This window comes from Rhinolophus hipposideros (assembly GCF_964194185.1).
Source record: "Rhinolophus hipposideros genome assembly, chromosome: 9".
Classification (NCBI taxonomy): Eukaryota; Metazoa; Chordata; class Mammalia; order Chiroptera; family Rhinolophidae; genus Rhinolophus; species Rhinolophus hipposideros.
Window position 1 is genome coordinate 5,668,930 of NC_138055.1, and position 15,495 is coordinate 5,684,424.

Here is a 15,495-nt window from a genome sequence, read left to right on the forward strand (position 1 = left end):
TACAAAGGGTTAGCTGCTACACATGATCACTCCTTCACGACCGAGAGAGGTTGCTGTTTTGCCTAATTCATAGAAGCAAACACAGAGAGACAGCCAAAATGAGGAGACTGAGAAATATGTTCCAAACGAAAGACCAGGACAAAAACCCCAGGAAAAGAACTAAATGAAACAGAGATAAGCAATCTACCAGATGCAGAATTCAAAGCACTGGTTTTAAGGATGCTTAATGAACTCGGGGAGAACTCCAACAAAAAGACAGAAGACATCAAAAAGAACCAGTCAGAAATGGAGAATACAATAACTGAAATGAAGAATATATGTTATGGAATCAATAGATTAGATGAAGCAGATTGAATCACCAATTTGGAAGACTAGGTAGTGAAAAACACCCAATCGGAACAGCAAAAAGAAAAAAAAGAATTTAAAAAAATGAGGATAGTTTAAGGGACCTTTAGGACAACATCAAGCGTACCAACATTCGAATCATAAAGATCCCAGAAGGAGAAAAGAGAGAGAAAGGGACAAGAAACCTATTTAAAGAAATAATGGCTGAAAAGTTCCCCAGCCCTATGCATGAAATAGACAGAGTCCCAAACAAGATGTACCCAGAGAGGCCCCCATCAAGACACATCATAATTAAAATGCCAAAGGTTAAATCACCAAGGATTTTTTTTAACTTCAAAGTTGGAAACAAACAGAAACAAATAAACTTAACTGTATATCAAATGGGTAACAACCATATTAAAGAAAAATGGAAAAGAGTCCAAGTAGCTTTTAGCCACAGTATTTTCACTCCCCTCAGTCTGAAGATAAAAGGACCAAAAGAACTGCAAAGAAAACTTAAATTTTACTTAATACGTTAGTAGGTTTTTTGGTTAATAGTGGTGTGGGTGTGGTAATTCTGAAGCAAATTTATGTTCATTGCAGAATTGAGCAAAGGAGTAAATATATTGATTTTGTTGGGAGGCAGGCTTCTCATGGTGAGAGAGAGGAGCTACAAATATAAAATTGTGAAAGGCAAGAATTATATGAAATGGCTATTTTCCCCAGTCTGGCCACTGAAAGGACAAGAGCGATGATGACACCTCGGTCGCAATGAGCACGCCTAGCTTCCAGATCTCGGGTTTTAATATCACTCCCCAGCAACAAGAATCAAGAGTCCTTAGCAAAATAACAGTCCAGGGCTGGAGCCGGGAGAGTAAGCCTGGACCATCTTGTTTCAGAAGCAAAAACTCAGTGCTCAAAGAATGACAGGAACAGAAACCAGCTTGAAGGAGCTCCCACTGGCCAAATCTGGGACAATCTGAGCACCAAAATAAGTAATGATAGTAATGGATTATCACCCACTGAATAAAACCAGAATCCATGGACCCATATACAGAACTAAGTCAGTAAGGGAGAAGAAAAGGCCCTTCCAGTAAAATGTTAACTAAGAAATGCAGAAGGAATGATTGAGTTTAAAAATCACAATCAGGCAATCATTTTAGTAATTTGATTCCAGCAAGAACCCTCAATGTACTATAAGGAACAGGATATTCACATGATAATTTTCAAACAATCTCCACCCAGGTTAGTTATTAATTACAAAGGGAAACTATTAATCTTACAACAGTGAAACTTGGAGGATCTGCCCAGGACTTGGTGATTGACATTCACATCACCAGTATGGGAACAAGTCACAGTCAAGTGCCACCTGATAAGATCAATGAGAACACAGTGTAGTGTCTGGGATATTCCTGCCACCTATGTGTAACCTGAACCTAATGAAATATCAGATGAACCCAAATCAAGGGACATTCTATAAAATAACTGGCGCCATCTTTTCAAAATGTCAAAGTTGAGAAGGACCGAGAAACACTAAGATTGATCCAGATAAAAGAAGGCTGAAGAGGTGACACGGAAGTGACTACGAACAGGAAGAGGACGAAAAAAATAACTGTCTGCGACACCAAACTGAACCAGGCCCGCAGCCACCATGAACAGCAAAGGTCAATATCCAACGCAGCCATCCTACCCTGCGCAGCCTCCTGGCAATCCTGTGAACGCTCAGACTTTGCATCTCTCTCAGACTCCACCCTGTACTGATGCTCCACCTGCCTATTCAGAGCTCTGTGGTCGGAGCTTTGTGCACCCGGGGCTGCCACCGTCCCCACCATGTCGGCTGCATTTCCTTGCGCCTCCCTGTATCTACCCATGGCCCGATCTGTGGCTGTGGGACCTTTAGGTTCCACAGTCCCCATGGCTTATTATCCAGTTGGCCCCATCTGTCCACCTGGTTCCACAGGGCTGCTGGAAGGAGCGTATGATGCAGGCGCCAGATGTGGAGCTGGGGCTACTGCTGGCGGCATTCCTCCACCGCCTCCTGGATGCCCTCCCGATGCGGCTCAGCTTGCAGTCATGCAGGGAGCCAATGTCCTCGTAACTCAGCGGAAGGGAAGCTACTTCATGGGCGGCACAGATGGTGGCTATACCATCTGGTGAAGAACCAAGGCCACCTCTGTGCCGAGAAAGACATCACATGACCTTCAGCGCTTCTCACAATGTCACTGCTTTAGTCATATGAACCTGAACTTGCCGTTTAGACACATGTTGGTGAGGTGTCTTTCTGGTGGCCAAACTTTCAGGCACTTTTCGAACTTAATAAGGAACCGTGTAATGGTAGCAGTACCTCCCTGAAGCATTTTGAGGTCAGGGAGGTATCCATTCATAAAATGAATGTGGGTAAAGCAGCCCTAAGGATCTTCCTTTAATTCCTCTGGAGTAATACTGTACCATACTGGTCTTTGCTTTTAGTAATAAAACATCAAATTAGGTTTGGAGGGAACTTTGATCTTCCTAAGAATTAAAGTTGCCAAATTATTCTGATTGGTCTTTAATCTCCCTTTAAGTCTTTGATTTATATTACTTGTTATAAATGAAACGCATTAGTGACCTGCCTTTTCCTTTCCATCCTTGGTCCCACATCTCACCCTCAACCTAGTCTTCCATTCCCTCCCGCCAATCTCCATTGAATCAATGGTGCAGGACAGAAAGCCAGTCAGACTAATTTCCTTCTCTCCTTGCACTTCTCCCACTTGTCATCTTTTAACTAGTCTTTCACCAGGATCCTCTGAACCCCCTCCAGGCCCCAATCAGACCCATTACTTCTGCTTTTGCATTTCCTCAAGCAAAAGTGGAGGGTGCCTTTCGGACCCTCCTTCTAGGTTGTCTTTTCATACATGAATCAAACCCAAATTTGCTTTGGTGCCAGAAAAACTCAGCTTGTTTGAACAAAGGATAGCAAACTGTACTATAAACAATGGTTTGTTTAGAATGGGGGAGAGGAGGGCAAGGAGGAGGATGCATTTCAGAAGCCTGATGACTTCAGAGCCAAATTAAGGGGAATTTTCAGATAAAAAAAATTGGTTACCTTTTACTGTCCAAGCGTCTCATGCAGCCCCTCATGGTTCCCCGGAATTCCTAAGCTGGTTAATGGGGTAATATTGTGAGTGGCCCACTACAAAATGACTTGAGCCCAGTGAAGGCTCATTAGGGTTAAGAATATTTCAGGGATCCTTAACATCTTGATTTTTGTTTTCAGCAATTGGACTTTATTTTATAATTTCAGTTCATCTAAATTTCATGTTCTGTACATGTGATGTTTGACTGTACCATTGACTGTTATGGAAGTTCAGCGTTGTATGTCTCTCTCTACACTGTGGAGCACTTAATTTGTGGATTTTTTTATACTAAAAATGTAGAATAAAGACTATTTTGAAGATTTGAATAAAGTGACGAAGTTGCATTACACCTCAACAAAAATAAAAAATAAAAAAGGAAGGTTGAAGAGACGGGACAACTGAAAGGTAACAGGTGACCTTGGATTGGATCCTGGACCTGAAACATTCGTGTTACAGAGAACGAGGAGGACAGGTGAAATCTGAATAAAGTCTGTGGGTTGGATAACTGTTTTATCAAATGTTAATTTCCCAATTTTGACACATTTGCTTTGTGGTCATGTAAGAGAATGTCCTTGATTTGAAGAAACACACACCGAAGTATTCAGAGATTAAAAAGAAGAGAAACAAAGGACTGAGCAGATCCTCTTGAGTTGGGCGCCGGTTCCAGAATGCCTGTGCTGAGGCGGGAACATAGTGTGTGGCCAGAAATGAAGCCACCTGGTGATGGCCTAGCTTGATGGGACTGAAGGAGGGGCTGGTGAGCCTGTGGGGACAGGGGAGGACATTGAATGCCTGAAGGTGACAAATGGACAGAAATGCTGGGTCCCTGTGGTTTGCCTGGTCCCGGTGCCAGTGGCTTTAGGGTGAGTGACAGCCTCCAGGGCAGCTGGGCAAACACGCTGGAATTTACTAAAAGCCATTTGCTGACACCCAGTCCCCAGGGTGTCACGCATAGTCATAAGAGCTCTCCATACTCAACTGTCCTCAGGCAGTGCCTGCCACCCGCCCTGTCTTACTGGCATAAGGCACAGTGGCCTAAGCACCCTCTGGCAAGCTAGCTGTTCCCTCCTCTTGCCCCATCACACCCCGCGGCAGTGCGCCTAACCTGTTTTCCTCAGAGTCCTAAGGTGACTGAGGTGGTGGAGGAAAATGATGGTTCTATCTTTCTTCTCAACCAACAAAAGCTCTTTGTCGAGGGGCTAAGTAGCAGGCCTTTCTGAGAATGTCCACAGCTGCTCTTTAAGTTCTTTTGATCAGGGACCCTGGGTTTTCATCTCATTTCAATTAGACCTTAAAAGTCACAAAATAGGGGTGGCCGGTTAGCTCAGTTGGTTAGAGCGGGTGCTAATAAACCAAGGTTGCTGGTTCGATCCCCACATGGGTCACGGTGAGCTGCGCCCTCCTTAAAAACAAAAAGGTCACAAAATGAAGTTCACCCAAACCAACAGATCTTGACTCAGTGAGGCCAACTCTCCTCCTAAACTCACCCTTCAGAGTGATATTCAAACGGCCATTGCTCTCCAGGCTCGGGTCCCATTGACCCCTTGTTGCTGAGGAGGGCCCCATGGAGCCCCCGGGGAAGGGCGCACAGAGGCTCTTTACCATCAGGTATGAAAACATTTTAGTTCAACACCCGGTACAACCACACTCGGCACAGTCACACTGTCCTCCTGTTGCGTCGTGGTAGAAAGGGAAGCCTCTCTCTCTTTGTGCCTGATGTCTAACTGGAGGGGACCTTGTGGTTCATCTGTCCCCAACCCTTATGTTGTCAGATTCATCAAAGAAACATTTCCTGAGCAGGTGGCTTGTGCTGGGAGCTGGACCAGAGAGACGCTGTCCCTTTCACTGGGCAGTCCATAATGACAAGAAGGAGAGGGCACAGATAGAACCGGCTGAGGAGTGGAGAGGAATTTGGCAGAGGAGGGCCTCGGGGTGACTGCAGGGCTCTGACCTGGGTGAGTGGTACTGGTGTGTGCTGTCCAGATGAGGACAGGAAATGGTTAGGAATAAACAGTAAAAGTTCATTGAGCCAGAGGTTAGAAAGAGGTGCTCTCGGAGGCTAGAGCGAAGGTACCAGAAACAGTGAGAGTACCTCCAGCATTATTCTAATGGGCACCAAGGAGGACCCCCTTCTGTGCTACCCCGAAACGTCAGTTGCTCCTCAGTCAGCTCCCAGCAGCCTGTGATGGAGGAGACCTCTACCGTGGCTCCAGTCCCAGGAGCTGTGTCAGCTTCTTGCAAGGACGAATCTTGCAGTTTTTCTTAGTTTGCTCCTCTGTGCAACATGGTCCTTATTTAAGGTTCCTTTATTAAATTCCCTCTGTTCCAATACCTAGAGTTTTTCTGTTTACTTCACTGGTTCATACCGTTTCCCGTACGATTGGGAAAAGTTAGAAAGTCTGGTAATACCGGGTATTGAGTAGTATGTGGAGCAATTGGAACTACTGAAGGGGTGTATAAGTTGGCACACTTGAAAGAATTTGGCATCAACTGTTAAAGCTAAAGATTGATACTCTGTAAACTAATAGTTCCTGTCCTATGTATAAAACCCAGAGAAACTGGTGTACGTGTGCGTCAAGATATGTGTACAAGCAGTATTTCTTGCGCAAACCAAAGCTGTCCTGGCTATTGTAAATAATGCAACTACAAACATTGGTTTACGAGTCCATCTGTCTGAATCCTTGCTTTCAATAGTTCCGGATATACACCTGGGAGGAGCATTGCTGGGTCAAGTGGTTGTTCTGTGTTTAACCTTTTGAGAAACAGCCAAACTATTTTCCACAGGGGCTGCACCATTTTACAACCCCACCAGTAATACACAGGGTTCCGATTTCTCCACATCCTCAACAATGCTTGTTATTTTCTGTATTTCTAGTTATAACCATCCTAGGAGGTGCAGATGGTACCTTGTGTGGTTTTGATTTGTATTTCCACAATTACTCATGATGTTGAGCACTTTTCCTTGTGCTTATTGGCCATATCTTCTTTGGAGAAATGTCAAGTCGTTTGTGCTTTTTAAAACTGGCTTGTTAGTTTTTTCGGTGGGGCTTGTGTTTAGAATGGAGCTGTGGGTATGACCATCACCCACCCCTGCAGCCTAAGTAGCAGGGGGAAAAATCAGATGTGCAGAGAGCAGAGGAGAATGAAACAGGCTGCCTGCCCTCGACGACTGTAGTGGGTGCCATGGTGCACCACCCAGAATCCTGCCAGGGCTGAGGTGCCATGTCTTCAGCTGCCAGGGAGTGTCACTGTGACAGCTCACAGCCGAGTTCTTGCCTGAGACTCCCATCCCTAAAGGGAGGAGCTGCCATGCCTAAGATTATGCTCTCCTCTGCCATGGACCAGTCCATACATGGGTACAATGGGCTGGCTCCCTTACCTTAATTCAGGGCAACTCTGAAGGATGGCCCCAGCTCCTGAGCTCCCTGTGAAGTTGGCTAAGGCTCCCAGCTGTATCAAAGTACAATTTCTGGACAGTCCAGCTTTTCTTACTGGCTCATGGGATGGTTCCTGAGGGCGCTGCCCAACAAGGGTTGTGCATGAACATCTTGAAGACTCCGCTTCTGTTTCCTGGGAACCAATCTAAGACAGGAGGTTTAGGGAAAAGTTAGGTTTATGGTTGCTATGACGATGCCAGTGATTACACCGTGCTGCATCTGGGTTTCCTTGCTGGGCCTAAAGCGGGGCCTCACTAAATTCATGTTTAGTAATGAAACAGACTGGCGCAGGTCGGGGTGGTCATCATTTCTGCCTCGGGCATAGCAGGGCAGGTTCGGTCAACGTCGTGAGGGAGGTCATGTGTGGCCTTGGCGCCTCGTCTTTTTTTTTTGGAATCTCCCTCCTACAGGTCCCCCCAGTGCCCTAGGGACTAGATGTGAGGTGCTCCACCCAGCCGGCTTCATTCATTCAACCAGGACTGAGCACCCACGAGTGCGGCTCCGTTCTCTCATGCTTCTCGCCATCACAGTGCCCTGACTGGGTCCCGTCCACTCTGATCGCCTTAGCCAGCGACGCACACGTGCAGTAACTACCGCCAGCTGCGTTTCAAGCACGCTCCTTCCACTGGGCTCCTGCTCCGTGTCTCGGAATTCCTCCTCAGGTGAAATCGCCGCTCAGTCTCCATTTTAGAGTCTGCAGAAGTCTCCAGGCTGAAGGCGGCACAGAGGGTCAGAGGACCTCACATGGGCTCCAGAAAAAATGTCATCCAAGCCGCTCGTGTCGCCACTGTGTCCACAGAGGTGAGCAATTTATCCAATCCCGCAGCCAGGGGCAGGCGGGTGGGGGAAATGCTTCTCGCAATTCGACTCGATTCTTCCGCCACCCACCAGCCCCCGCCTTCCTTTGGATGGTTTCGTGACTCAGATTTGCTTCCAAGCCGGGAAGGGGGGGGGCGGGGGGGGCCGGGAAGTTGGGGGGGGCGGGAAGTGGGGGGGCCCGAGCCGGCGGGAGGACGGGCCTGCGGGCGCCACGCGCTCCCGGGCTGCGGGGGGGGGGGCGTGGGTGTGGAGGCGCCCCCACCCCAGCCTCGCTCCTTCTAGAACCCCTTCGGAGCGGGGCGCGTCTTGTGCGACGTGTTTTGGCGAAAGTGCTTCCTGAAATGAGGGCGGTGGGGCGGCGTCTGTTGGAGGCTTTTGGGGGGAGTTGGAGGGAGACCCCGCCGCTCCGCAGACCCTGAAGTCGGTCCCTCGCGAGCGGCTTGGGCGGCGCAGGCGGCGGGCCGCGTGCAAGGACGAGGCGGGCGCTGCGGGGTCGAGGGGGAATGAGAGCAGAACAGGGAAAGCCGCGGCGAGGGGCGTGGGACGGCGCGGCCACCCCGAGTGCGCAGCCCCGCGCGGCGACGACCCCGGGGGAAGACGGCAGCACCCCCTGTCGGCTCCCCGCGGTACTGGAGCCCTGCCCGCGGTCCTCCCGGCCGCCGAGCGGGACCCGGGCCCGCACCACCCGAGCGGGAGTCCCGCTCCTTCCGAAGCCGCGTTCCCTTCGCACTCGGCTGCTATTGGCTTGGCCTTAATTAAAGAGGAAAGGGCAGAAGGGCCCTGTACCCACCCGCGCCCCGGTGTGAGAAAATGGAGAGAAATACGCATCCACTTCGGTGGGGGCTTCCAAACGTTTTTGGGTCAAGGACCACTTCGGGGTCAAAGACTAAAGAACATCCTTGCCACTGTACTGTGCCTTGGGAGCTTCTCCTGTCCGTAGGCTTCGGTTATCAAACATTGACTTGGAAAATAGGGGAGCTCTAAGAAGCTGCTTCCTGGACATCGGAAGGTGTAACCCTATGGGTCGCTAACTCTGCACCCTCTTTGTTTCCTTCACTTACCCCCGTGTGCAGTTACTTTTTGTCTTTGGTCTGTCGGCACCTCTGACTTACCCACCTTAGTCTGATTCCCCATTGTTAGTACCGGGCCTGGCACGGAGCTGGCTGTCAGCAAATGTGTGTCGGAGGAGCCGTCTCAGGAAGCTGTGCGAGGTAGAAGCAGCTTTCGTTTGTTTGCTGGCTGTCTCTGCACCCCGTATTTGTGCCCTCTCCCTCGGATCTCCTCCGGTCCCCATGGTATTCTCCAGTCCCCCCGGAGTCTACATTGTGCCCTGTGTCTGAACTGGGCTTACAAATTCAGTGCATTTTTTTTTTTTTTGACGAACTACCAAACCTTTCCAAGAATGTTCTGAAATCTGTGTGCAAGGAGCAGTGGCCGTGTAGGAAGGAACAAACCTGCCCCCTGCTGGGCTCTGCCACGGACAAGCTGGTCACTGAACTGAAGGCTATGTCCTCATTTATAGTGGGTCATAGTAACCCTTCCCTCGGTCGGAAGGTAACGTGAGGTCGTAATAGACAGCGTTTATTGAGCACCTGCTATGTCAGTACAGTTCTTAGAACTTTGCTTGTATTGAATCATTTAATCAATGAGATAATGCTAGTAGGGTGCTTGGCTCAGTGTCTGCCATAAAACAAATGGTATAGATAAAAAATAACTTTAAAAAATTATTCAATGAAAAAGGAGACCGTACATAGAAACTTATTAATGCTGCTTTAGCCTGTTGGACGTATTATTTACCTAAACAGTCAAAACTCTTCTATTTCACTATGTGGATGAAAACATACAATGTTCAAAGGTTACATTTTTTATTGCTTTGTAAACTTCTTGGTGTGATGTATTTTAAGCTTAAGAATATTTCAAATTATTGTAAGCTTCATAAATTTCATTTGAAGATTTATATTTTGCCATCGACTTACAATGCATAAATATTTTTATAATTGAACTAAATATCTAAAATGTAGGATTAAATAAAGTAGTACATATACAATATTTAGTTTTGATATAATAGTGTGCTCAATATATTGCAGCTGTTGTATTATTACTATTATCAGCTTGACCTCTGAAAGAAACTGCCAAAATAAAAACATCCACGAGAGATATAACTGTTTTAAAATGTTCTTGAATTTGTAAGAGCCAGTAAGTACAATGGTGAAACATGAAATGGGAGACACCCATTTGCTTGTCGTTCCATAGACTGTTCCGAAAGAGCATGTCTAAGAGTTTTATAAAGGGGGTAGTGTAACCTACACAGCTCAGAAGAAATCTGCTATGTCTGTAGTTTCCGTCTTCCAGATGCCCACCCTCCTTGAGGAAGTTTGTATATTTAGTCCTGGTATCGCCCAGGCTTTTTTGCACCTGTTGAAATGAGTAATCAGAAATGCTCCAAAATGTGTTACTCATAAGAACATAAGGGAGAGAGTTACAGGATTTTAACTTTTGGGAAGGCCGGAAGACTCCCACCTGTAAGGTAAAGGTTGGTTTATTTTGGAAGCTGGAGTTGGTTTTATGGGTTACTTCTGTTCATTTAAGAAAATTTATAATTAAAGATACATCTAATTATAAAAAAGGAAGCATGTGTGTTTAAATGCCAAATTTATCCAGTTCCTGTGAATTTGGGTTTTTGTTTTCTTTTGGTAGAAAGATAAATTATTGAAATCTTAAACAGGAAACATGTGAGGGCAACCTGTGTGCTTGTCTGTCTCTCCTTCTCTCTCTCCATGGCGTCTTTTCCTCTCCCCCTCCCTCAATCTTTCTGTCTTTTCCCATCCCTCTTCCCCTGTACATATTTTTTCTTTCATTCTCTTTGTTTAGAAAACCCTTATGGAAGTGATGAATGTTTTATATTTGGTTTAAAATGATTATGTGCTCAGTGCAGTACTTTATTTTTTCAAATATGAACAAATTTGTTACCAGTTGCTATAGACACTGTCCCCATGTCTTTATGAACAGACTTGCTCTGCCAGAGAGTGTGGAGTTTGGACCTGCCTAACCACTCACTAGTTCTGTGATCTTGAGCAAGCTACTCAACTTTTCTGTGCCTCGGGTCCTAGTCTGTAAAATGGGCACAATAAGATTCCACTCCAAAGAAGCCTTGGGGGTGGAATGAGTTAATCAGATAAAGCAGTTAGAATCGTGCCTGGTGTACCATAAATATTACCTAAAATTGTTACAGTACTCGTGCTTGATTTTGAAAAGCATGGTTGAGCATGTTTTTCTTTCTTTTAAAAAAAGGATTATGTAAGCTCCACAACTGACAAGCACGGAGGACACCTGGTGAAACGTGGTCTCTCCCACGCTGCCCCAGCCACGCAGGCGCACATCTTGCATCTTGTACTTTCCACAGTGTATCTTGGTGAGCACGTGTCAAAGACAAAGCCGGACATTAGTGAATGTGGTAAAACCAGATTTTATTCTGTAACCACTGCATCTGGGACAGAGCTGAGGTCCATTCTGACTTGTGCAGAGGTGACCAGGCATTTTAAAGAGAGAATAAGGGAGTATTCAGGGGAGTGAGTCAGAGAAGTGAAAAATTAGCAAAAGTGAGTAAGAGGGTTGGTCAGTGTCAATGGGATTAGATCAGCTGTGTCTGCTAATTGGCAATTATGGAAGTTAGGTTTCCGCCTCCCACAGAGACTAGGGGGCAGGGGTCCTGTCCCTCCTGCTGATGACATTTCAATTGAATGGCCTTCAGGTCCCTGACAGTGACACTCCTCAGTTGTGGGAGACATATACATCTCAAAGGGACAGCGATGTTCCATTTCATGGCTGGTGGTCCCCTATTGATGGACATTTGGGTCCAGTGTACTGAAGGTTTTCTAAAAACCCAAGCTGTTTTCGAGAAGACAAATATTAAATGGAGATTGCTTGTTTCAAAAATGATCAATGTCCTAAGACGGAAAGGACAACAACTTGAAGCTGAACAGCGCCCTCCACAACTAAGATTGAAAGGACAACAACTTGACTTGGAAAAAAGTCCTGGAAGTACACACTGTTCCCCAATAAAGTCCTGTTTCCCTTCCCCAATAAAAATCTTTAAAAAAAAAAAAAAGATCAATGCCGCATGTAAAGAAATAATCTGAGGTTGAGTTTTTTAAAAGATTTCTCCACTATTATTCCTCTCCTAGGACTAACCTCATAAAAATGTGTGTGGAAAATGGATTTTTACCTCACACCCTGTGCCCTGTGCCTTGGGTTCAAATCCTGGTTCTGATACTGATAACCTCTGTGGTTGTGACAAGTCACTCTTATTCTCTCGGTGCCTCAATGTTCGCATCTATAAAATGGGATGGTAGCCTCTTAGGGTTATTGTGAAAATTAAGTTAATTAATCCATGTAAAGCCCTTAATAATTGTTAACAGTTTAATACAATTTCTTATTACCTCCCACACAGGCCTAGGAAAGGATCAAGGATTGCTGTGTTGTGCTTTTGTACCTTCGATCTGCAATATCTATCCTACTTCTGTATCTTAAAAACCTCTCCAGCGTTCACTGATGATTTCAGACATAACTGTACCCTAAACCCCTTGCTGATCCAGTGACGTGCCATTAGTATCCCATGTATATTATGGAATTTACTTTAGTTCTGCACGTATTACAAGTTGAAGGTTCTTATCTAATCTTAGCTACTCTTCTTTTCAATCCCCCCAACTCAACGAACCTTAAAGCATTTGCTGAGCGTCTCGGCCAGTGTGGGATGCACAAATCGGGTTAGATGATGCTTTCTTTCACAAAAAGTGTATGGTTCCATTATGGCCACTAGGTTTCAAAACTTTTATCAAGTGCCAAAAGGTATATAGCACAGGTAATGGCCTTGTTTCTGTACATGTCCTTGCAATTTAGAGGAGTCAGTATCTTCAAGGAAGGAGGAAGGGGTTGAGGTGGGTCTTCAAGAATGCTTAGCGTTTGATAGGTGGCCTTGGCAGGAGACAGGTGCCCAGGGCAGAGTGAGGAAGACTTGGCTATGGGGAGAGAATTCCTATTTGGGGTTGGAGGGACAGGGTGGGAGCCAATTATGGGGACTTTGGAAACTAAACAGCTCTTTAGATATGACAAAAGAGGAAGTAGCCTGCATGTGTCTTAAGTAAAGTCTTAGGTAATTGTAGCCTCTTACCATGTTTCCCTGTGAATAAGACCTACCCAGACAGTCTAAGACACATTTTGCTCTAATGTGTCTTAGAGCAAAAATTAATATAAGATCTGGTCTTATTTTACTTATTTTACTATAAGACCAGGTCTTATATGACCGGGTCTTACATAATTTTTGCTCCAAAAGACGCGTTAGAGCTGATTGTCTGGCGAGGACTTATTTTCACGGAAACACGGTACTTACTATATAAGAGCCTGTGTCAGGATAAGACCGGTGGGATTGTGGGCCTGGAAATTTTTTGTGAGAACCAACTTTCCTTTTAAGTATTTATTTATATCTCAATTTTCATCCTTCAGCAGTAGGAACAGTGAGTAGAATTGAGATTGTGCCATATTTACTCTCCACTTCATGAAAAAAATGCTAACGTCCCGACCCGTCACACCTGACTTTGGCCTTTCTTCTCTGGCAGTTTTCTCCATGAATCAGGACCCGGTTCTCCCTTCCAAGAATACATTTCCATTGCTGAACAGCCAGGCATTTGCTCACTAAATACAATGTATTCTTGTTTCTGTGGGCTTACTGTTTCATTGAAAACTGACATATACATACCTAAATAGGGTAAACCAGGAGTTGGCAGACTTTGTCTGTGAAAAGCCAGATAATAAACATTTTAGGCTTTGCAGTCATATGTCTCTGTTGAAAGTATTCAGTTCTGTCACTGTAGCATGAAAAGCAGTCATAGACAATATGTAACTAAACATGAGAGCACAGCTTCACTTTTGGACACTGAAATGGACATTTCGTATGATTTTCATGTGCCATGAAATTTTCTCCCTGTGATTTTTGTTCACCCATTTAACAATGTACAAACCACACGAAGCTCGCAGGCCACACGAGAACCAGGGGCCCATCACTGGTTGACTCCTGGAATGGACCATGATAAAGGTTTGTACAGAGTGCCAAGGAGCACAGAGCAAGCAGGGGATGCCTCCGGAAGGAGTTTTACACAGGCTTGGAAAGTTAAGCATTTGTTGGCCTGGGGCCAGTAGGAGGGGAGGTAAGGGTGGATAAGGACAAGTGAGTCGTATTCCAGGCTCCTTGAGCAAAGCAAAAGGACAAAAAGGCCTAAAGTGTGTGGAACCATGACCAGTTGGTATGGCTGGAGCACAGGTAACGGGACGGGAGAGGCCGGAAGTGGGCAGGGAAATGGGCCAAGTTTTGCAAAGGGCCTTTATTGCCATGCCAGAGAGTTTGGCTTTTATTTCATAGGCAATGGAAACCTGGGAAGTTTCCCTGAAGGAAAGTGGCTCATAGTGGATCTGTTTTACATAGACATCGGGGGCAGGGGCATGGAGGCCAGGTTAGAGGGGGGCGCAGGAGCAGTTAGGTGTCGGGTTGGGCTGTTGGGATAGGACCTGGGTGTGAGGGCCAGCTCCAGATGGGGGGGTTGTGGGCAGTGCCAGAAAGGAAAGGAGCTTTAATTGGAATCCAGGGAGTGAAGCCAAAGCTAGGAGCCAGAAATATAACCTGGCAGGGCACTGCCTGCAAGAGCCAGGATTTTGGGGGAAAAGATGTCATTTTTTAAATTATAAAAATAACATGCAATAATTGTAAAAAAGTAACAGTGCTTATGTGTACAGAGATACGTATATGTATGTATATCTACTCACACATACACACACACACACACACAAAGTCCTCCCTCTAGAATCAGACTTTAAGAGATTTATAGAAATATAAAACGATGCCTGTATAGGAGGGAAGCAGGTTGGCGTTGCCTCAGGCGGGGGACCCCTGCCGGGCCTTCAGGCTCTACAGGCTGGCGGCTTCCTCAGCTTCTTGCTGACTTTCCCTTTCCGTTCGTTCGTGTATACTCGTGGCACTGGACAGTTCCTGATTAGTTACTTCTCTATGTGCTGCTTTCTCTCTTCCACTAAACCAGCAGTTCCCAAGCCTTTGGGTCTCAGGACCTCTTTAGACTCATAAAAATCGAGGACCCCAGAGAGCTTTGGCTGATGTGGATTATATATCTATCGAAGTAAAGCTGAGGAAAAAAAATGTATTAATGCACTTGAAAATAATAATGTCCATTAGATATTAACACAAGTAGCATATTTTAATGAAAGATAACTATTTTCTAAAACAAAAAACCGTGCAGCGAGTGAAGGAAGGGACATTGTTTGATTTTTGTCAATCTCTTTGTGCTAGAGACACAAAGTTTGTAGCCTTTGCTTGTCGTTATTTTTTTTTATTATAGTGATAAAATATCCATAGCATAAAATCGACCGTTTTAACCATTTTAAAGTGTACGGTTCAGTGGCATTAGGTACATTTGCATTATTGTACAACTGTCACTGCCATTTATCTCCAGAACTTTTCCATGTTCCCACACTGAAACATGTACCTGTTAAATACTAACTGTAACTCTTCATTCGCCTGACCCTTTTTGCTTCTGGTTTTGCCCAAATAATAGAGACAGGTATCCCACTTTCTGGGATAATTATTTTCTTCTCCTTAATTTAGATTTTCAGAATATCCACTGTTGCCATCACCAGAGCACACATTCTGAAGGTCTCTTGTGCTGTCACATAGAAGCATAGTACATACTCTCTGCCCTCAGGTAGCTTGGTTTTAGTTAGATGGGAACATAAGA

General features: G+C 45.5%; 1 protein-coding gene and 1 pseudogene across 2 annotated transcripts in view; both read left to right on the forward strand.

Annotated features, from left to right (window-relative positions):
- The first annotated feature begins 1,818 nt into the window (after positions 1-1,818).
- On the forward strand, positions 1,819-2,481 carry LOC308502456 (DAZ-associated protein 2-like; annotated as a pseudogene). The gene has a single exon. The product of its transcript is annotated as a DAZ-associated protein 2-like (transcript).
- Positions 2,482-7,552: 5,071 nt separating this feature from the next.
- The window catches only part of NFAM1 (NFAT activating protein with ITAM motif 1), a 77,418-nt gene continuing 69,475 nt past the window's right edge, over positions 7,553-15,495 (forward strand). Inside the window, exon 1 of the mRNA XM_081059583.1 lies at positions 7,553-7,678. The gene's annotated coding sequence lies outside the window, so the exon portion shown is untranslated. The remainder of the gene's footprint in view (positions 7,679-15,495) is intronic.